This window comes from Aotus nancymaae, unplaced genomic scaffold (assembly GCF_030222135.1).
Source record: "Aotus nancymaae isolate 86718 unplaced genomic scaffold, 86718_ANA_hifiasm-v0.15.2.pri h1tg000108l, whole genome shotgun sequence".
In the NCBI taxonomy this organism is placed as follows: Eukaryota; Metazoa; Chordata; class Mammalia; order Primates; family Aotidae; genus Aotus; species Aotus nancymaae.
Window position 1 is genome coordinate 7,931,537 of NW_026988523.1, and position 23,561 is coordinate 7,955,097.

The 23,561-nt window shown below is 43.7% G+C and overlaps 1 protein-coding gene and 1 long non-coding RNA gene across 37 annotated transcripts in view; one reads left to right on the forward strand and one right to left on the reverse strand.

The window, feature by feature from the left end:
* The window catches only part of LOC105711646 (uncharacterized), a 313,477-nt gene that overhangs the window by 223,295 nt on the left and 66,621 nt on the right, over positions 1-23,561 (forward strand). For 30 of the 34 annotated variants that reach the window (XR_010340435.1, XR_010340434.1, XR_010340443.1 and 27 more), the window contains 8 exons: positions 6,344-6,435; positions 6,978-7,150; positions 7,835-7,956; positions 8,273-8,487; positions 10,206-10,283; positions 11,039-11,101; positions 14,021-14,199; positions 16,988-17,097. This is a non-coding gene — a long non-coding RNA (uncharacterized LOC105711646). Of the gene's footprint in view, positions 1-1,118; positions 1,160-6,343; positions 6,436-6,977; positions 7,151-7,834; positions 7,957-8,272; positions 8,488-10,205; positions 10,284-11,038; positions 11,102-14,020; positions 14,200-16,987; positions 17,098-23,561 lie in introns of all 34 variants that reach the window. The other 4 variants (XR_010340447.1, XR_001106091.3, XR_010340448.1 and 1 more) reach the window with 4 other exon arrangements.
* Positions 1-23,561, reverse strand: part of TNR (tenascin R) — a 429,814-nt gene that overhangs the window by 119,739 nt on the left and 286,514 nt on the right. For 2 of the 3 annotated variants that reach the window (XM_064370757.1, XM_021668050.2), the window contains exon 3: positions 14,746-14,880. The exons of the other annotated variant lie outside the window; for it this stretch is intronic. The gene's annotated coding sequence lies outside the window, so the exon portion shown is untranslated. The remainder of the gene's footprint in view (positions 1-14,745; positions 14,881-23,561) is intronic. 3 annotated transcript variants of the gene reach the window in all.

A 23,561-nucleotide genomic window follows, 5' to 3' on the forward strand; every position in this document is an offset into this window, starting at 1 on the left:
ATGACATGATCTGACCTACGTTTTGAAAGATCACGTGGCTGCTTATGGAGAATGGTCTCACGAGTTGGGGAGGGGTGCAAGTTGGAAGTAGAAAGACCAATTAGAAGGCAGGGGAGACATGATGGTGGCTTGGACCAGGATGGCAGTGCAAGGACAAGTATGTCACGGTCAGATTCTAGACACTTTTTGAAGAAGAATTAATGGGATTTACTGATGGATTGCTAGTAGGTGAGAGAAAGAAAGAAGTTAAAGATGGTGCCAGATATTTTGCCCTGTGGAAATAGAAGATTGGCATTGCATTAACTATGACGGGAAAGATCACAGAGGATCAGGTTTAGCATAGGGAGTAATTAAAGGTTCAACTGGGGACATATAAAATTTGAGATAGCTATTAGAACTCCAGAAAGTCGTATTGAGGGGAACGTTGAATATATGAATCTGGAATTCAGGGAGAAGTTGGGCTGGAGATGTAAATTTGGTGAATATTCATGGAAATGGGTGGGGTGAGTGTAGGAGGAGAAAAGAAAGAATCCAAGGACTGATCCCTGTGGCACACCAGCATTTAGAGATTTCATTGATGAGGAGAGCCCAGCAAAGGAGAATGAGAAGGAGTGACTATGGAGGTGAGAGGGGAACGAAAAGAGTGGATTCATTGATACCAACTGAAGACCATATTTCAGGGGGAGAATACAATTCTGTTAAGAGTTGAGAATAGATTCAATAAGATCTGTTAGTCCTATTAGATCCTCAGTCTGAGGATTGAGAACTGACCATTGGATATGAAAATGTGAAAGTCATAAATGATTTAAGAACAGACGAAAATAGATGATACTAATAGAGAGGATATCTGCTGGACTAATGTTCTTAAGTAGGAGAGAGGGATAAGATCCAATATGCAAATGAAGGGGACTGGTTTTAGATAAAACCTAATCACTAGAGGAAAGGCAGAGTATATGGCCATGAAAGCAAGCTGGTTGGTAGATGGGAAGGTGGGAGTGAATAGAATTTCTCTTTTGATTGCTTCCTTTTCTCAAAGAAATAAGAAGCCAGGTCGTCAGCTGAGTACGAAGGTGAGAGCATATGTCTTATTCATCTCTGTATCATCCTCTTGTCCCCAGCAATTAACATGATGCCTGGCACGTGGTTGGCATTAACACAGGTTGGTAAATAAATGAATTGGAGATCTGCCAAATGACTTCACATTAGGGTTTTGGTTTTCTTTTCTGTCTTGGAGATGTAATTTCACTCTAGTTTTGATCTGTTTTATGTGTTCAGAACATTTGTTGGAATTATGCAAAAAGAAGAAGGGCTATCATGATTGATAGAAAACAACGTATTTTTAACTAAAAATATACTAGATGAGTGATTTCATGTTATATGCATATAGTATGTTTATATGTACATGTATGCATGTTACAAATTTACCTAATTTTACACCAACTTAAATATTTATTAATAATACCAGATACAATATATATTAAATGAGAAGCAAATCCATTATAGACGTTGACAACATTCTACCAGCTATAAAAATACAGACACTTTCAAAAGATTGGGAGAAGTCATGTCCATGCATGACCAACACAGCTCTGTGTGTCTGTTTGTGTGTGTGAGCAGGTTCTAGGTAGCCCCTTGAGCTACATTATAGAAATCACTATACCTCATCTACCTAGTCCTAACTCTGGCCTGGGTAGGACCATGTCCTGTTCTGCCTTCCCAGCTGATGATTTCTGACCAGCCATTTCTCAGTGACTTAGCTTAAAAAGCTCCTAATATTATATCATATTGTCGAGAGAAGAACATGAGGAAAGGCTTCTTTAAAAAATCTAAAAGCCAAGGTGGTGGGGGTTAGATAAGCAAGGAAGAGGGGTGTGAATTACTAAAAAACAGAGCTGAAAAGTTATGTAGAAGCGTGACATATTTTGCATTTGGAAGTCTTCCCAACCCGAAGCTAGCTGCAGTGGTAACAGAGGGGGAAAAGCTGGCATCTGTTGGATGACGGTGGAGTCTCTGGGACTGCCGTGGTTTCAATCTGCAGAGGGGCTGCCTGTTTATCTCCTCCCAAGCAGGGGCTCTTGAAGAATACAGCTGGTAGGCAGTGCAGTCAGTTTTAGTTTGCCTCATTTATCTCCTTTTTTTATATCTTATTTTTCTCTCTTATTTTATATCTTATTATTTCTTATTTTGGCTTTTTCCCTTCTCTCTTCCCCCTTCTCTTTCAACCAATTCATAGAATTCATTGTGAAAAGCAGGCAGCAGGACACGGAAACTAGTCTGATAAATTATGACAAGATGACCCCCCCCCCATCAGTTTGGCTCGGAACCACAAGAGTGGTAGGGGGCTTAAGTAGGAACAAGATGAAAGTGAGTGGAAGTGAAGTGGTCCCAGGGTCATGCCTGAAAAGTGGGTGGAAGACCAGGAGAGAGATGGCTTAAAGCATTGCTATTGAATTTAAGGGCTCTGAAATTATATTGACTGGATTATTGGAACGTTGAGAGTGAGAAGGTGGTCTCAATGCCAACTCATGCAAACAGAGATTGCATTTGGAAGCCCGGAACCATGACTGGATGTGTTTTCTGTCCAGATAGATGCACACAGAGCAAGCAGAGGGAGGAGGAGAATGCTTCAGCCATTAGCTCTTCTCTTTCCAAGCATTCAAGCATAATAGGAAAAGTCTCTTCAACTGCCCGAGACTGTATTTATTCAAATCAGCCAGAATGGGTTTCTCAAAGCAAATGTGAACATATCAGAGAGGTGCAAGTGATCTAGGAGAACATAGTCTTGAGACACCTCTGAAACAGGTTATCACACTCAAAGACAGCTGATACATTTCCAGGCTCTACAAATTTACCTCTATTGTATACCATGTTGTAACATTTCTATACTTTTCCAAATGTTCAGTGCTATTTTGGTTTTAGAAGGCTGTAATAAGTGTGAAATGGGTTGTAAAGATAATAACATATTCACCCTTGTATATTTACAGCACATTCCTGCAGGCAACTTGTAGCTCAGTGAAACATTTACTCTGTAGTATAATTTTTCAATAATATTACATACATTAATAAAGGTAATTTAGAAAAAGCCCCATAAAGTCATTTGACTTTTTTTGCCAATTGCCAGAGTAATAAAAATGCCTTTACATTATGCTGCAATGGAAAGCTGTGCCCTTCTGCTTGATTAAGTCCCTTCAGCATTTACAACTAGATATTTGTGTGTCACTTTATTGCCATCTTATTTTAATTTGAGCTATGGATTTCCTGCTCTGAATGGCGCTACCCTTATAGTTTTGGAGAAGGGCACTCTTATCTTGCACAGCAGGAAGATCAGAGACATGAATCCTGGCCTAGAACTCCCTATCTCTACTAACTGTTCATGATACTTAGATTATACCCCAGGCTCCCAGTTCAATCAGGTTTTCCAGTCAATGCTTAGCAAGTGTTTATTCATCATCTTCTATATGCTTAGCTCTGTAGTAGTGACTGTGGGCGATACTGAAGCAAGATTGTAGTCTGGGGTAAGAAGTTTTTTAATAGCTTTGCTAAGGGTCTGGGGTAGAGGGTGAGACAGCCCCAGTACGTGTTTCAGCTTCCGTAGATGATCACTACATTTCTCTGCCAGAACCAAGGAGAATTGTCTTAGCTCTGAGAAAGAGGAGGGAGGGTCTATGAGAAAAGAAGATGGTGAGTTAGAAAGGAAGGAAGAAGAAAAGGGAATGCAAAAAGACAGATTCTGAGATTGCTCCTTAGTTTGAGAAGTGATTTCCTTCTTTGGAAACCTTTAGGAAATTTTACTGTCCCTACAGATGCTCTGGTTAGGGATTGATTTTTTGGGGTTTAGGATCTGCAGAGGAATCTGATAGAGGACTGGATTTCTAACTGATGTATGCTTAAGCCACAGGGGCTCATAAAACCATGTTTATGGGAGAGCTTTAGGCTTCATCTGGCCGTGGACTTGGGGGGTAGTCTGTGTCCATTAAATCTAGATATCTTGGAACAGGGACACCCGAGCCAACTTTTGAGTTAGTTAAAACATGATCAGAGACTCCAATCAAAATACTTATAACCAGATCAGAAAATTAAAACCAACATACAAAGCCAAGCCATCTGATAGAGACAATGTGACAAAGTGGTACATTGTGAGTTATGGCTGTGCTGGTCAGGAGAGGAAGGACCCCTGCAAGATGAGGATGGGTTTTAAAGAGCCTCTTGATTTCCTGACCAAGCAATCTAAGACCCCTTTAAAGGATTATGCAAGACTCAATGGGGGCCTTAGATGGTCTAAGGATTTGGCTCAGCTGAACAGAATTTGGGGGCATGCAAAGAAAGAGGTGCACACACAAACAGGTGTGTGGCAGGTAGAGGAAGTGTGGCTGGCCCACCACTGGGTTCCTTACTCCTTAGTCTATGGTCAGAACTTTCTGGGCCCTGATTCCTATAAATATATTAGGTCCAGACTCAAACCTGTCCTTCACACAACACGTCCCAGAAATAACAAATAACCATAGTTCATTCACCCATTCATTCAAAAAGGCAGGTAGCATTCTTATTGCTAGAATTACAGTGGTAAATAATACAGGCAGAGTTTCTGCTGTCCTGTCCCATGGGAGAGACAGAGGCCTAGCCTGTAAACCCAGACAACCAGACAACTCTAAATTGTAATTGATAACTTGGAGAGAACCAACAGGATGCTGTTGGAGGCCACTGCAGGGCCTTGCTGGGGAGATGATGTTTAATCTGGGACCTGAAGAAATGATCAAGAAAAAGTCATGAAGAGAGTATGGGGACAGAGAAAGGAATGACTCAGGGAGAGGGGAAAGTGTGTGTGAAGGCCCTGAGTGGGGAGTGAATTTGATGCTTTGGAAGATATTTGAAGATCAACATGGCAGAGTTAGTAAGGCAGTAAGAAGCCTGAGACAGAGCTGGGGAGAGAGTTGGACCAGATAATTTAAAGCCTTGTAAGCCACACACAAGAATTTAGATTCTATGCTGACTGCAATGAGAATTCATCAGAAGATTTTGAGCAGAAGTTTTAAACCTGTTCAAAGATTTTTTTTTTTTTCATTTCTTGGTTTCTCTGTGAAAAATTTCAACAATACATTCAACACAAAAAGTGTTGACTTTACAGGCATGTGCAAGCCGCAGTCATCTATGCTACAGAAAACGGCATAACCTGCTAAGGTTTACTCATTACGGGTCCCGGAGCAGCCAACAGATGGATAATAACATTTAGTCACTACCGACTGGTAATTACAGTATGCATTTAAAGAAGAAATAAGTACATTTCCTGCTTCAAGTTCTCCCTTACGAAATGGAGAACCAATATCTCCCAAATTGTATACCAGAGACGCAATCCATAGCCCCAGAACTGATAGAAAACTCCCTGAGGTTAATAATTCATGCATGACCTGTGATTGCAGTTGTACGTTATATGTGTTTTCATTAGATGTTCCCCTTTATTGAGTTTTCGCAGTGCACATCAGCAACCTCTATGTGCCCCTGTTCAAAATAAGCTGCTTGCTTTTAAAATGTTCTGGACTATATAATTTCATTTGAGCCATTATGGGAAACACATGGTTCCTGTGTCTGGCTTTTTAAATCTTTTCACACTCTTGTCTAAGACTATGGTTTGGATATTGATCCCAAACTATGTAGGTCTAAAGAATCGTGGCTGTCATTTTTTTATGGATGGATTTACCCCTCCTGCTCCTCAATGCAGAATTTTCTGATCCTGAGAGGAGAGTTTCTAATTTAGGTCATTTTGCAAGAAGGCATTGCACATACTTTGACACAAACAAAGTTCTTGGTTTGCATGCAGCCAAGAGAATGACAGCTCAGCCACTCAGGGCCTGATGCTTGTACTCAGGGAGCTGCTGTATCAGAACCAGAGTTTGGGCTCTGACCTGGCTCTCTACCAAATCCTGGGTCAGAAGCTGGGCTCTGTCACGTCTTCCTTTGAGGGATTCATTGTTCCATCCACAAAATGGCTATGATTTTTTCTTTATTTTAGTTTTCTGGGACCAGATAGAAATTTCTGAAATAAGGGCTGCCTTGTAGTTATGGGTGACATAGTCTAATTTATGGCCCTCATCCTTTTCTATCTGATTTAAAAACCAAAACTTTGTTGTGTGTATGTGTGTTCATGTGTATGTGCATGTGTGTGCATATGTGTATTTATATGGGCATGTATGTATGTGTGTTGTGTGCATGTGTGTGTTATATGTATGGGCATGCGTGTATGTGTGTATGAGTATTCATGAGTGTGGGCATGTGTGTTATGTATATGTGTGGTATGTTATATGCATGTGCTTGTGTGTATGCATATTCATGTGTGTTTGTGTTCCAGACGCTCAAAACCATCCCATACTGCCCCCTGGGACATAAGCCCAGCATTCTTCATCTGGGATCTCTCACTCTTCACTTGGGTTTCTATCTTCTGTAAGTAATGGTGGTATGGAGCCGGGGGAGGAGTGGGTGCTGAGGGGGTGGGGAGGAGAGAGGCCTGGTCCCTTCCCAGTGCCCCACACCAGCAGTGAATTTGTTCTTCTTCTTTCTTGGTCTTTCTCCTGCTTCTCTGAAGGTTTTCACTTCTCCTTCTCTCCACTCCTCCTCCTCTGGTTTTATTCCTACTCTTTTTTGGAGGGTGGGCGGGGGAAGTAGGGAAAAGCGTGGTTCTTACATCATTCATTTTTCTGCCTTCTTCCCAGCCCTTGTTTATGGCTGGCATGTTTAGCATTCAGTCTCTTCTGCTTTTGACTTAATAAAGTCAAACTTTTGGAACTTACATTTTCTCTATGAAACAGCAAATTAAAAAGTCTTGGTTCTTTTGTGAATCAGAAGCACGGGGACCTCAAGACTGTTGCCTCTGCTGTGCCTTTTACAATCCCTGCTTGGAAACATGATTTCTGTGTTGTCTGTTTTTTGTTGTTGTTGTTGTTAGTTGCTTTCTATTCTTGATTTTGTATTCTTTCTATTTGTAGGCAAAGAGTTGCTTCTGAGGCAATGAGGGCCTTGGCTCTGTGTGGTCAGGGAGATGTGTGGAGCTCAACAATGGAAAATTCCTCAGTTAATATCACCAAATTTCATTCCGGCATATGTAATATGGGACCAATTATGTACCCATGTCTTCAGATTGTTAAGAGGATTTAATGAGGTAATCCATGGGAAACCTTTAACACACTGCTTGGCATGTAGAAAGGGCTCAATAAATGTTGCCTGTTATTATTATTACTGTCACTATCACGCTGCTCATTGCTTTCCACTGGGAAAAGAAAATGGACTCCTGGATTCAGTCCCTGCCTGTGAACAGAGGTGGTTTTGGAAGGCATAGCAGCACCCAGTGACCTTCTTTTCAAACTCAGCTTCTCTGAATTATGTGAGCCCCTGAGCCCTTGTAGGTAGCCTTATCTTACCTCCCACATCCTGCTTTAAAGAGCCTTCAGGGATTTTTAAAATTTATTTTTAATTTTTATTTATTTATTTATTTTTGAGACAGAGTCTTACTCTGTCACCCAGGCTGGAGTGCTGTGGTGCGATCTTGGCTCACCGCAACCTCCACCTCCCGAGTTCAAGCGATTCTCCTGCCTCAGTCTCCCAAGTAGCCAGGACTATAGGTGCGCGCTACCATGCCTGGCTAATGTGTTGTATTTTTAGTAGAGACAGGGTTTCACCATGTTAGCCAGGATGGTCTGGGTCTCCTGACCTCGTGATCCACCCGCCTTGGCCTCCCAAAGTGCTGGGATTACAGGCGTGAGGCACGGCACCCTGCACCTTCAGGGATTTTGTAACTTCTAAGTCTGGTGGTCAGTAGCTCTCTGTGCTCCTCTGTTCACCTCAGACCAGGCCAAGGTGAATGCTCATATGTAGCATGTGGAGACCTAGGCATGCTGGCTCAGCTTTGGAGCAGTGGAGGCAACTAGAAGCCACTGGAGGAAGCCGATCAACCACACACCCTCCCAGGTGAGACACAATGTTTCCAGGTTCAAGGCTTCTGATATTCACTTTGGTGACCCCTGGAGGTCCACCAGCAAACCTGTGGTGTAGGACTTAGCCTGCGGCTGTTTCTATTCCAGAGACAGCCAGGGGAGCACAGGGAGGGTGTGGGTGTGGCTCTGAGCTGTTCTGCTTCCCTCCATGCCAAGAAAACAGCCTGGTGTGATACTGCACCAACACCGGAGAGTGGGCTAGTCAATGCTCAAGCTGCCTGGGCATACTTTGGTCCTTCCTTGAGTCAGGGAAGACCTGGTTCCAATCTAAGAGGATTATTTTTCTGTAGGTCCTGGCATCTGACCCAAGTAGCAGCCTGCCAGTATTGCCACCTGCTGACACATTTACGTGGTAACAGATTATAAGAGGTTCGGCAAAGATCCTGAACTGTGTTATCCACAACGGTACAAACCACTTGGAGTGGAAGGAAACGCTATATGGAAATTGCCATCTGCCCGAGCAGCCTGATTAGATGACATCTGCAGACCTCCATAGAACCAGCTGGTAAAAACCATTTTTCCCAGGGTGCTCTGCTTCTTCTTTGCTCTCACATACACAAACACACATGCATGCATGCGCACACACCAGACGCATGTATGTGCACAAACATACACATAAACACACACATGCCCACAGAAATTCCCAGGGTACCACAGTCCCTGAGTATCTCAAGGGTGGGCTAGTCCCACAGGATGTCTTAAGGGCCTTCATTCCTCTCCCTTTTCTTCCTCTTTTTCTTTTTCCTCTGCACATGCTAGATTCTTGAATATATTCAGTGGTTCTGCAGACCTGTTAGGAGTCAGTTTGTGTAGGTACTGGGTCAGTTGCTAAATGAATAGCCCTGAAGACTAGATACTCCTGGCTGCCATCTGTCTCTGAAAAGGCATTAGTAAAGATTAAGGTGGAGGGGAAAACAAGAAAGATGAAGCTACAAGGAAATGCTGAGACGTTACCAACAGGTGAGAAGAAGCATGGGGATCTCATGGGATGGTTAGCCTCTTGGGCCTCAACTGAACTGGGCTGGATTTTTGAAGAGATTCTCTTTCTCCTGCTCTCACAAGAGAGAGGAGAGGCCTCTGAGTTAAGATGGCTGGGAAAATCCTGCCACTTTTCATTTGAGATTTGAGCCTCCCTCCCCAAGACTTCCTTCTTTGTAATTCAGAAGTCTCAGTTTTTCTGCCCGACCACAGATGGACTCCACCTGCATCCTCTCAGCCACCTTCAGTTCAATCATGCTTTGCTTTTGACACCTGCTCATCCTGCAGTGTGGGCTCACTGTCCCACCATGCCTATTTTCACCCTTAGTCTACCCGTGCCTGGCTTCCCTTCCTTCTCCCATCTGGCTTTAGATCCTGGGACTGTCACTCAAACTACCCTCCTGGAGGAGGGTCAGCTCCCTCACTCTCGTGCATTTACTGCATCTTTTGGAAAAGTCCCAACACTCTATCGATGGACCCTCTTCCTTACCTGGGACAGTGGAGAGAAAACTATTTCCAATCTTGTCATTTGGGGCCATAAAATTTCATGGCCTCTGGATTCAGCTGGGCCCAAGTGGGGCTTCACAGTCACTCCCTCTGTTCCTTTCCCATCAGATCCTCACTCCTCTCCTCAAGCCCTAGTCCCTTGCAACTGAGAACTGAGTTTAACTTTAGCAATGACAAAAATGGAGATATTTAGGTAGACTCCTCTAAGACCTAGCTCAGAGACCACCTTCTCTAGGGAGATCTCCCTGATAGCTGAGGACCTATCACAATGCTGGGTTAAGTTCTCTGCTCTGGGCTCCCAAAATGGCTTGTGAGACAGCTCATAACTCATAACATGTATCACTGTTATGTAAACAGGCCTTTCACGCTGTCTACTTGTCTTCTGGACAATGAGCTCCGGGAGAACAAGGACTGTACCTTCTATCTCTGTAGCTAGAGTGCCTGGCACAAAGTAAGTGCTCAGCACATTCTGTTTGATGAATGAATGAATGAAGTCTTCCTTCATAGAAACATGGACCTTGACCAGGTGGGTTGTGTGGGACGCAGCAGTTAGGGGTAGTGGCTCTTCCTAAAAGGGCCCATAAAAATCGAGGGGGTCCTGAGAAACCATCTGCAGCATGGGGGTCTGAAAGCACAGTTAAGTTGCTTCCATGTGTCTGTGGCATCCCACAGGTGGTTAACTGCTCATTTTAGGGGAAGGGGAGTAATTTCCTCCCTTGTTCTTTTTTTCCCATACAGATACATTCACCCTTAGCTTGAAGTCTGGATACGACCCCACTGCAAGCTGGTGGAAGGCAGACAGTGAAGGAGATGAAGGTAGTTTGTGATTCTCCTCTCCTCTCATTGCAACCTTTTGTTTCATCTGACCAAAGAGCTCAAGAGCTCAGAATTTCCAAGCTAAAAGGGCCTTATAGATTATCTGGCCCGATTGCCTGCCTTTGCACTTGAGGAAACTGAGGCCCAAAGAGATTTAAAGCCTGCTCAAGGCACCTAGTTGGTAAGAGGGGTGATCTAGAAGCCAGGCTGCCCGGCCTCCAGTCTGCTGCTCTGCCATGCCATGTGGCTTCTCACAGGAGAAGCCTCAGTTACATTGCTCCAATGGGGGATTTTGTCACTGTGGCACTAGGATGGGGGAGATGCTTTTGGACACACCATCCCAGAGGAGCAGACATGTGGAACCTACTGAACATAGTCCAGTGGCTGGTATTCCTTCAGCCCTTTATGGATTCCCTCTGCTGCCTATCTCAGCAGCAGGTAGAGCTATCTGCTCCCAGCTTGGCAGGATTGTAGCTCTTATTGATGAAAGGGAAATCAAGCCAAGCCTGAAAAATGACAGCATTTTGAACGTTGGACAGACACAGACTAATGGGTTCTCTCCTTATATGTTACATGGTTCAGTGACTTGGGTGTACTTCTATAAAGAATTGCTCTGGTTGTACCCAGCCAGGTCTCACCTGTCATCTCTGAGCTCTCTGGGAACACAGAGCCTGACATGCTGAGAGTGGACATGTGCTTTTGGTATTATGTCAGGTGTGCCATGCCATGCCATGCCACATGTTTCTCTGTCCCAGGTTCCCACTCAGAGGCAGCTAATGCAGCAGCCGAAAAAGAGGAAGCAGAAGTCAGCAACTGAGGTGAGAATGTAATGGGGCTCAGTGTCGTGGACCAGTGTCTCCCTTCTGTCAGCTCCCTTTGAGGTCCTGGGACTCCTGTAGTCTGCCACATTTTCACTCTGGATGGCCAAATCAGATATTCAGACTTAATGCATCCTACAAGTGTTGGGAGTGCCTCCTGTGTGCAGGCACTGTTCTGGGCTCTGAGGCTCAGCAGTGAACAAAGTGCCCTGCTTGAAAGTCTAGAGGGGCGAATGACAACACACAATAGTGATGTGACAGGATATCAGGGCTGTAACTTTTACAAAGAAAATAAACCCTGGGAACAGCACCTGGGACTGCATGGGCACTGGGGGCTGCTGCAGTGCAGGTGGGCGGGGAAGGCTGTCGGAGGAGGAGGTATTTCAGCAGAGACTTGGATGGAGAGAAGGAGCTGGCCACGCTCAGGCCTGGGGAAGAGTCGGTGCAAAGGCCCTCCCGGGCCATGATTGGGCTGTGTGAGGGCTGGGCAGAGGCTGCCATGGCTGGAGCCTGGGAAGCTGGGGGTGGGGGGACAAAGGTGAGAGAAGCGGGGAACTGTAAGTCCTAGTGGATGAGTGAAAGGAGTTTAGATTGTGAAGCCTGGGAGAGCTGTAAGGGAGTGAAGAGTGACAGGATCTGATTTGTATTTGTAAAAGATGACCCTGAACATCACTGTTTGTAGTAGCATGATTCACAATAGCCGAAAGGTGGAAAAAGCTCAAATGTCCATTGAGAGATAAATGGATAAACAAAATGTAGCATATATATACTGTAGCATACTATTCAGTCTTAGAAAGGAAGGAGATTCTGACACATGCTACACCACAGATGCACCGTGAAGTCAATATGTGGAGTGAGATAAGCCAGTCATACGGGGCAGCGGGAGTTACTGTGTAACGGGTGCAGAGATGCAGCCAGCATGATGGAAAAGTTCTGGTGATGGACAGTGGTTACGGTGGGACAACAATGTGAATGTACTTAATGCCAGCGAATTAGATACTTAAAATTGTTAAAATGGTATATTTTGTTACATATCTACCAGAACAAAAGCAAACACCAAAGACCACCCTGCCTTCTGTATGGAGAATCTAGAAAGACTAAGAAAAGGATGAAAACTACACTTATGGAAAAGTTGCAAAAATAGGGCAAAAACTCTCACTAATGCCTTACCCAGATGATTGGTGACATATTTTGGAAATAAAGTTGATCCAGACTTGATGTTGAGCCAGGTGTGAGGGCTAAGGGAAAGAGAAGTTTATGGTCTGTCCCCTGGAGCCACAGAAAGTTAGCTGTGGAAGGGTGGCCACTGAGTCACAGACCACCAGGAACTAGATCACAAAGATGAGGCCCGGAGAGGGGAGGGGAGCTGTCTGGGGACACACAGGTTTCTGCAGAGGGCCACGATGTGAGCTTAGGTTCCTAACTTGCAGTTTTTGGTTTTTAAACATTACTTATTTATTTATTATTGTATTATTATTATTTTTCAGAGACAGAGTCTCTCTGTCATCCAGGCTGAAGTGCTGTGGCATGATTATAGCTTACCACAACCTCGAACTTCTGGGCTCCCAGACTCAAGTGATCCTCCTACCTCAGCCTCCCAAGTAGCTGGGACTACAGGCATGGATCACCACACCCAGCTGATTTTTAAATACTTTTTAGACACTATGTCTCGCTTTGTTGCCGAGGCTGGTCTTGAGTTTCTGGCTTCAAGTGAGCCTCCTGCCTTGGCCTCTTAAAGTACAGGCATTACCGGCATGAGCCTCTGTGCCCATGCCCAGCTGTTTTTTTTTTTAAATCAAGGATGAAACATTTTCATTTTAGCCATATTTCACCTTCCAGAAAGGTCGACCAGGTGCTGAGAAAGGGGTGGACAGGGTGAGTTTTTTTCCAGAGATGGGCCCTGCTATCCTCACAGGGAAAGGAAGATGTGCTTAGGCCTGGTGTTGTTGCAGCTGCTCGATAGTTGCTCAGTTTCTCCATCTTCTAAATGGGTCTAGTTGTCTGTCTCTTGGGGTTGTTAAAAGGGTTTTAGTAGAGCTGTATCCAAAACATCTCCCCATCCTCCTAAATGTCTTCCGTGCTTCTTGCCAGTGTGTGAAATTCTCATTGTTAGAATCATTCATTCAGATTACAGGCAGAGGTCAGAGCATGCTCAAGAGCTGCTGGCCATGCTACATTTGTTCATCCATTCATTCACAGTATGCCAAACTCTGTGCTAAACAGAGTGGTAGAAAGAACTAAGACATTCTCTCTTCCCCACAACAGGTATTCAGATAAGATAAAAAGAGCATGTGGTCTGCAGTCCAGCAGAGCCCTCTCAGTATTGGTTTCATTGCATCTTATTTATTTATTTATTTATTTATTGAGACAAAGTCTCACTCTGTCGCTCAGGCTGGAGTGCAATGACGCAATCTTAGGTCACTACAACCTCCGTCTCCTGGGTTCAAGCAATTCTCCTGCCTCAGCCTCCCAAGTAGCTGGGATTACAGGCATGCAACACCATGCCTGGCTAATTTTTGTATTTTTAGTAGAGATGGGGTTTCACCATGCTGGCCAGGCTGGTCTCAAACTCCTGACATCAGGTGATCCACATACCTTGGCCTCCCACATTGCTGGGATTACAGGCATGAGCCACCGTGCCCGGCCTGGTTCCACTGTATTTTAGCTGCATGATTTTCAACAAGTATCCTACACTCTCTGAGCCTTGGTTTCTTCATCTGCAAGGTGGGAACAGGGACAGATTTAAGTATGGCCACATGTTCTTTTCTGCTCCTCACATTGATGGGTGGGGTCTACATCCCCTCCTCTTGAATCTGAGCAGCTTGTGATTGCTTCAACCAATAGAGGATGGAGGAAGTGATGTTATCTGTCTTCTGAAGCTACATCATGAAGACCATGAAGCTTTTTCCTTGTTCTCAGGAATACTGAGCCACCACATAAGCCACCACGCTGGAGAGGTCACACTCATGCTAATAATCCCAGCCTGTGAGTTATGCCAGCAGTGGGCAAGACATGTGCATGAAGAAGCCATCCTGGACACAGATCCTCCAGTCCCCCAGAGACCCGAGCCTCCAGTCATTCTACCACCCAAAGACCAGGTAGTTACATCTGCTCTGCGTTGTTCCAACTCCTCACCCATGGAATCCGTGGGCATAATAGAATGACTGTTATTTCATGCCACTAAATTTTGGGGTGGTGTGTTATACTGATAATCAGAACAAGGCCAAAACAATATTCCTTATAATTAATGTGCATTTTAAATGAAAAATGAAAACCTTACAAAGCATCTAGCTTATTATAGGGCCTCAATAAAATAGGAATTTTCCCTTTCAAAAGAAAGATCCTCACTGTCTAGCAGTAGGGACAGGCATGCTGGTAATAACTAGATACGATGTGTAAACATCATAACAGATTTGACAACCTAATGCAAAACACATCAGTCAAGGCACTCTAATTTTGTGAGGATTTGGGACTGTGGGACTGGGTCAAGGAAGATTTCAGAAGGAGAAGACATTTGAATGAGACCCTGAAAAGCCAGCAGGATTGTTTGGAGTTTACCAGCAGACAAAATGGGAGACATTTGAGGGAGAGAGGCAACGACATGAGTCTGGCAAAGGTCTTGGAGATAGTTCCCCTACTCCTACCTGGGCTCCTTGTCAGGCCTTCCTGAACAGGGCAACCAGAGTAGATCCTTGAGGATGAGAGTTAGGTGCTGTCACTGTTCCAACTCCCGTGGTTTTCATCTTGCTCAGAGTAAACGCCAAAGCCCTGCTGGTGACCTGCATGTGGAGGGACCATATAATTTATCAACCGAACTGGGGCGCTTTGAGAGTGAACAGGGGCACTATTAATAATTCTTCCAGGACAACAGAACAGAACTAATTCAGGATTGTCCTGGGCAATCAAGATGTGTGGTCATCTGACCTACGTGGCAGCTCTAAGGCTTGTTGTACCTGCCTGATTGCGTCTTCCCTGGGCCCACCAGCTCACCTGTGCTCACCCTAGTCCAGCCACACTAGCTTTCCTGATGATTCCTGAATATGCCAGGCAAGTTTATGCACCTCCAGGTCCCTCTGCCTAGGGTGCTCTTGCTTCGGAGGGTCACAGACTTGCTCCCTCACCTCCCTCAAGTCTTTACTCAATGTTATTTGAGCGAAGGGCCTTCCTGGCCAGACTATTTAAAGTGGACTCTTTCCATAGCCTCCACTTCTTCCTTGCTTTGTTTTTCTTATGGGACGCATCACCTTCTAACATGATATGTAACTTATTATTTATTTTGTCAATATTTTTGTGTCCCCTCACTACAATGCAAGTTCCATAAAGGCAAAGACGTTTGACTGTTTTATTTGCTGCTGCATCCCTGAATGTCTGCAACAATGCCTGACACTTAGTCAGTGCCTAGTAAATCTCCTAAGTAAAAGTAGTTGACTGGCCTCCTTAGTGAAATATCGTCTCAAAATGAACAGTTCAGGCAGTTCAGCCTAAGTGTACTGAAGAATGTTTTGCATGAGAGATTTTTTTTAAGTTAGTAGCTTTTGAAAACAGCCTAGAGCCATGTCTAAAACAAAATGTATGGCCCATGTGCAGCACAATTTTCTGTTATAAACTTTCCCTCCACATCTCTTAGTATCATAAATTATTATAGCTGGAAGAAATCAGCTCTAAAATTCTATGTTTCTAAGTGACAAGCTCTATTATGTCTTAAAAAAATTGAAATGATATATTTTCTGGATAGTCAAGAAAACTGGAGGTCAGGACAATAAGGGGAAACTGAGGATTTGGACAATTTATGAGTCAATTTCTGAGGTTGGCAGACTGTTGGCATCTCTCCCAATTGCTGTGGGGGGCATTTCAATTCCGCCTCTAGCTGCTGGAATAATACTTCTTCCATTTCTTTAGCTCCCCTCTAAAGTCTGCAGATTCAAGTAGATAAATCGTCAGCGGTCCTTCCCATTTCTGAGGCATTAAGCTTAAATCCTGTTAAGGTTCCCCATATATTAAAAATAAAACTTCTACTAACTTTTCCCCTGTCAGTGCGATCAGAGTTAAATTAATTTTTAACACTTGGGTAGAAGAGCAGAAGAGAAATGTGCCCCCAGAGCCACCATGCAAGGGCTGCTGGTCAGTTAGGGAGACTTGAACCATCACACTGCTGGCAGATGCTGCCCTAACCACTAGGATGTGTTGGGGGGGGCGGTGCTCTGTTCCCATAGATGGTGCCTCTGGCATTATAAATGATATTGGTGGCATCCCAGGCTACAGCCATCAGACCATGGGCAGGCAGATTGCTAAGCAAGACATTGAGCCCTGGCCTGGGGGTAGACCACTGAGTCGGACAGCCAGCCCAGCCTGCCTGGTTTGGTCATGTGGCATCCTCACTCCTAGAGAAGATGCTCTGTGACTCACCCACTGTGCCCAGGGAAATAGCTTGTTTCTGGGGCTGAATCTAAAGTGTGTGAGAACGTGGGCTCTACACCACATCTATAAATGAATGTGTTTTCATTGCTTAAAAGCTTGGAGACCTTGAGCAAAAAAATAGAAAGAAAAAAGAGCTACTATTGACATAGCACTTACTTTATCTTGGGCACTGAGCAAAAGTGTATGTATATGTGTATGCAATATGTCTAATACTCAGTTATAATTTGTAATTTTATTATGTATATATTTGTCAAAGAGAAAGGTTTTCCTCACTGACTCCTCCTTCGTACAATTAAAAAGTATTATTTTCTCACTTTTTAGATGAGGAATCTCAGGTCCCGGGACAAAAATTGTTACCATAGAAGCCATGCAACTGGCAAATGTCAGAGTTGTTTGAACTCATGTCTGTCTGAATAGAAGGCAAGTGTTTTTAACCAAATGCAAATTATTCAAAATCTCTGATCCTAGGTTTTCCATCTGCAAAATGGGGAAATAGCACCCACTTCACAGGCTTGTCGTCAAAATCAATGAAGATAATGTGTGTGAAGGGCTGAGCACAGAGCCTGGTGCAGAGCTCGGTAAGTGCTATCTATTGTAGTAGCAGTAGCAGTAACTAACTTCCCTCTTTCTTGCAAGTAATAACATCTTTATGCTAGAATTAATGTTATGATTATTGTGTAAACCATTATACTGTGTACTTTTGGAGACAATAATAGCACCATAGATCACTCACCAATCCATTCGTTCGTTTGTTTAATACATATATATTTGTTTAAAGGGTATGGGATTTAAGAAGGACAAGGAATGCACCCTACCTTCAAGGAGCTTACAATCTGGTTGGGGAGGTCAAACATACACAAAGGTTAAATAAATAATAATTAAAGCAATATATGAGCCAAGATGAATGGGTAAGGTTTGAGGAGGGGAGTCACCATCATCTAGAGGTATGGAGGTGAGCTGGATCTGGGGTCCACAGTAAGCAACATTTGTCTTTTAGGAGAGAGAATGGTCAGGACACCTCATCCCGAAGTCAAGAAAGTGCTCTGGGCACCAGCAGGCAGTCAGTGCCTCACAAATGGAATTTTCACTTTGCAACCTCTAGTCTGTGATATGCAAATTTGGACAGGAATTCAGATAAAGAGTTTTATGGAGGTCTGATCTGAAATAGGAGCAAAGTGCTTTGTTTTCAAGAGGTATCCTATTCCTTAAGAAAAATTATTTTGAATGCAAAGATTATTAAAGCACAGACTATGACCCTTATCACCATCACTGTTAGCATTATGATCACCACCACGCCCACTATCCTCCAACTGCCATCGTCTCCTCTACTGCCACCACCACCATCACCTCCACCACTACCACCATATTAGCAGCATATTAACATTTTCACCATTCCTTCTGCTATCACCGCCATGACCACCACCACCATCGCCTCTATTATCACCGCCAATGCCACCACCATTATTACTATCACTGTCATCACCATCCCTTCTGCCATCACCACCACCTCCACCATTATCACCAACACCATTATCACCACCTCCCCCATTGCCATTATCACCACCACCACCATCACCACCACCCCCTCTGCCATCATCACCACGACCAACACCATCATCCCCTCTACCATCACCACTGACGCCATCACCATTGCCACTATTATCATTACCTCTAACATTATTACTACCACCATTACCACTGCCATCTCCACCAGGCAAAACTCCTAACTTTGAGCCAACATGATTATGAAAATCTGCATTTTAAGGCTCACACCAGTGTAAACTAAGAGATTTATTTCTTCTGCTCTCTAATGTGAGGCCAAGTGGGAGTTGGTCTTGACTCCAAACAAACCTACTGAGAACACCTTCCCCAAATTGTGATAATTTGTTAAAGCTAATGCTGCAAAGAAAATGCGTTAAGTTACTGGCCTTCCTCTGAACCAAGGTTCCCACCTCCTCGAGTGTGTCTTGCAATCTGAAGCAAGACCCAGTTCTTCACAGTTCCAGGAGGTGGGGTGGCAGCAGTGGTGGCCATGGAGAGAGGAGCCTGAGAAAGCCTGGCAGACAGGGGCTGTTTCTCTCCCACTCGAAGCAGCCCACTCCCTTTAGGCAATAGACAGCTCTGACTTCAAACCCTAGCCAGGGATACTGCCACATGAGTAATGCCCAGAAAGATTCTATAAATGGTTTCTTTCATCTCCTATTGAAATGGAAGAACAAGAGCGAGAGAGTAGAAATGAATTGTATTCCTACTGCAGAGAGTTCATTTGATAAATAATGTATATAGAGTTTGCAGTAATAACGGCTCTTTTCCGATTCAGCATGTGCGGGTGAGTTTTGACATATATCCTCTGTATTTCTAACAGACGGTGACTGACTGGTGCCCAGACTGGCATTATGAGAACCAAGACAGACTGCTAACATTTGCTATCATGTCAGAAAGGTTAATCTGGTTTTTCCCCTGAGCTGGAGGCAGGGGTCCTTTGCCTTTCAGTGAAGGTGTGGGAGGGGAGGCAGGAGATAGATGGAGGATTTATCTTGCTCTGGGCTGTTAGAAATGAGAGGCAAGGTGACATGTGCCCAAGGTAGGATGACCAGAGAAACTGTATCTTGAAGATCTAGCTCTCTGCTACCTTCTGCTCGCTTCTTGAACATTAAAGCAAGTCCCAGAGACCCATTGGGCTTTAGAAAGAGTGCAGAGACATGCACACAAGGCCCTGGGAGGTCCCTCACTCCTATCAAGAAGGAAGAGGCACCAGAATATTGGAAAACCTGCTTCTCTGCAGTTGTCTCTCCAGTCAGCCCTTAGATTTCAAGGAGACAAACACTGGACTCATGTTGAAATGTTAGTAATCTGATCATCACATATTACTTTCTGTTCTGCCACTAAAACAGTGAGAAGAACTCCTGCGTTTTTGCAATGTATTTTGGCTTATCAAGTATCCTTATAAATGTGACCTCACTTAATCTTCACAATAACCAGGAAAGAATTGTTACTCCATCTCATAGATGAGAAAACTGAGGTTCTGAAAGGTTTAGTAGCTTGTCCAAGGTGGCAAAGGGATAAGGGCAAGAATTGACTCGAAATAGGCTGCAGTTAGGTTTTCTGACTCTAAGGCCAGCACTTTACTACTCAAAGTTGCCTCCCTAGGCACTTCTACAGAGACCTTTTGGTATGAGTAAGGGGGGTTGAGGGGTATACACACAGAAACACAGGTACCCCCACACACGTACATGCTCATATAGATGGGTGCACACATGCATCCATGCGCACATGCTCTTACGGGTGTGCACACATACACACATGCATGTGCACACACTGATACATGCTTGCCTGGCAGAAGCCAGAAGGGCATTCCCAGTAGGAGAGGGCTTCTGCTATTCAGCTTGTTTGACTTTGCTTTAGTGAAAAATTACTCAAAACCTCAAGAGTCATTCCCTTCCTGGTCCCAGATGGCTGGGTGGAACAGCCTGGGAGCCCTTGGAAATGATTTTCACCCCGCAGGGGCTTGCATTTCTGGAGAGTCATGATCCAGTGGCCTTTTTAAGCCACTCACCTGCAGTTTGGGTTCATAGCAGCTGGTGGCTGCAATTTACTGGGACTAAGATTTATAGCACTCAGTGTCCAGGAAGATGCAATTTACTTCACAGGAGGGATGGCTTTTGCTCCCAAGAAAATGTTTTACCTCCCCTGGTTCACCTTTAGATTTAAGAAATCGCTCTGAGGAGTGAGAGAGTGTCTAAAATCTTAAATATTAGATTCACTTCCCCTAAAATTAGATAACATTAATGTCAGAGCTGAATCGTGGTTTTATCAGAGGCCCTTTGTTAGTTCTCTACTCAAATAACCTACAAGGAACTTTCCATGAAAGAACAGAAAACGAAATCTCTACATCTATCTTATATGTTCCTTTCACTCTCCATCTTTTGCTTCGATTTCCTTCTGTGACATCTCTTGGGAAAGCTTACTTCTTCATATTTTCAGGTGTTTACTTCTTCTGCTCACTATTTTTTTCCGTCAATTTCTACTTTTCAATGAGACCTTTTTCCTTCTACCTCTATGAATTCTTAATAGTTTCCTTCTGATAGTTCCTTATTTCTGCTGATTATTGTGCTTTTCTTCCCATACATCCTGGGCCTTTGGTTTGTCCTTGCCTTTGCTTTTCCTCTTCCATCCTTTGCAGGGAGGAGTTCTAGGCAGAGCGAGGACTTGGGATGGAGAAGAACACTGGTGTGAGTCTACGCTCTATCAATCACTTTAATACCAGCATGACTTTGGCAAACTACTTTCAATTCTCTGCATCTGTGGTTTCCAGATCTGAAATATGGATGTAATGTGCCTATAGAGTTGTTTTGAGTCTCAAATGAGATCCTGTTTGAAAGCACCTATCCCAGGACCTAAAATGCAATAGCTGTCCACAGAATGTCCAGTTGCTCTCCTCGCTTTCTCCTTTGTTTGTAAAGTATGTCCACTTCTAGTCCTTTTGGGGTTCAGTAATTTACCTGATTTAGGTTGCATGGATTCATCAGGCCACATAAAGGTAAAAGTGTATCCAATTTGGTGTATGTGGAAGATGACAAACAAGGATGGGTTTGATTTGATGCCGACCATAATGAAAACACAGAAGCAACTTGAACAATGAAGGAAATGACGAGGCTGATATGAGTCAAAGATCAGTCATCTCCAGCTTCTTGTGTGTACTGAAAACATTTTGATAAATGGGGAAGGAGAAAAATCAAAGTGTGCTCTTTGGTTCAAACAAGCTGTCATAGCCTGTGAGATAAAGATGCACCCATCCACAGAAGCCGGCTTCTAGACACACACCCTCATTATGCACAATTTAATAATATATGCAGGCATTCTCTGGAGTTCTTATTTGGCAGCAGCCGACACTCTGAGAGCTGATCTTGCTAATTTTGTATATTTGGATTCTGCAGTAAAACAAGCAGTCTCAATATTTGGGTTCACTGGGAACCAGTTCTGGAATCATAATGATGATTAAGTGTGGGAATGTCCTTGTTGCCTTAAAACTTAGTTAATCCATACTGACAAGGTGAGTGATGATTTGCAAATAACACCAGCCCTGTCAATGATAACAACATTCTACCACCAGTACCCACAGACGTATAGCAACAAGACAAGGGCAGCTGGTCAGAGAACATAAAGGGCTGTAGGGGAGGGGCAAAAGTTTGCACCCTGCTGTGCTGGGTTTTTTTTTTTTTTTTTGGTTAATAATCTGCTTTGCCAATAAGATACTTTTTACCCTTTGGACATAGTGAGAGAGCATGTTTTAGAAATTGTTTCTGGAGAATGTCAAATTGTGTTGTACTTTTATTAGAGAAGGAACAGACCAACAGTAACTTTCTGGAAGTGAGGGGCCAGAGCAGAAGGTCAGTTTTCTCTGAATCACACTGGAGAAGCTCTACCTTAAAAGATTCTATACCTGTTTTTACCTGCAGAGAGCCTAGAGTCCCAAGCAGGTGTCCTGGAGACAGCAGGTGACCTTTAGATAGGTCCTCATTAGTTCCTTACACTACTGACTTGAAGGTTTCAATAGGAGCTCCTGATTCCATCTTCCAGAGATTTCAGCCCCTTGTTGATTGTACTGCATACACTGTGTTGAGTGTGCTTCATACGTATGCTTTTCCAGCACCATCACTCTTTCTTCTTTTACCACCTTTTCAGTGTATGAACTTGTCAAAAGCCACAGCATAGGCAACGCCAGTTTATTTAGCAGTTAAATGCAACATCCAGGAATAAGATTATTTCTGTCTTCTCGCACTGACAATCTTCATTACGTTGGCTTTCTTTCTCAGCCTAGGTGCCTCTTGATCCCAGAGTAATTTACACAGCTCCACTTATCATATCCTTACCCAGCAATGTCCAGTTTGGAAGTGGAGTAAGAGGGAGTATCCCTTTCTTGTAGCCCTTTTAAGATGTGAAAATGTTCCCTAAAGCTGCTTCACAGCTAATTGTCCAGAATTGTGCCATATGCCCATTTCCATGATATTTATTTGCAAGGGAGAACAGAGTTACCATCTCTGGCTTAGATTGATCAAGGTTACCCTTTCCCCACTAGAGGCTAGAGTAGGAACAAACTAAACTGCTGTCAGATGGTTCAACCAAACGGATTCTGCTGCAAGGAAGAAATGAGGGAAGGTCACTGGGGAGACAACCACAGAATATATGATTTCCAGTGGAGTCAATAACATAACTCCATTATCTGCTTTATGTATATAAAGCCATGTATTTATGTATTATCTGCCATGGAGTGATGTTCTTTTCTTCTCTGTTGTAACCTCAGTGTTCTTGAATCTAAACCACAGATGTGCTGTCAAAAAGAATGTGTGGTTATCACATAAGCTTATTAATACTGAATAGCTGATCCCTTGATCCTCACATGACTAATCACTTTCCTCACAGGATCTAAGCCACAAATCTCTTTTCCTCAATACTTAATAGAAAGCCTTGAACTGAAAGGGGAATAATCAAGGAAAAGAATTATTTGATAATAAGACAAAGCCCAATTGCATTGAACTCAGCACTTCTGAATGAGGGGCAAATCCATTTTGCCCACCAGGTTAAATAGACATGGGTTAACCTTTGTCCTAGGAACCCCAGGGCTTCAGAAATTCAATATCCAGTATTAAAGTAGTTAGTGAAATGTGAACAATCTTGAAGAAAAGCAAGAAGCCCATTAATAAAGACAAAGATGATACAAAGTTAGATGACATCGCTAGCTCCAAGGAAGATGAGAAATTGGCCAAAGAGGCTAGAAGAAAGAAAGAAGCAGGGATTAGCAATCAGAAGGTCAGGAGTTGCTGGAAAAAACAAACACCTCAGGTGTAAAGCAGCCAGAACACAGGCATTCAAACACCCGGGCACTTGCTAGATTGTGCCTTGGACTATTTCTTAGCAATGGGCTGAGCAAAGGTTATGAACAGCAAGGTTATAAGTGAACAACAGTTAATATGAGCTGAGGCGATTTTCTAGAACAGAAAAGCAGCTTCCACTGTCATATTGCTTTAACAGTAGCCAGAAA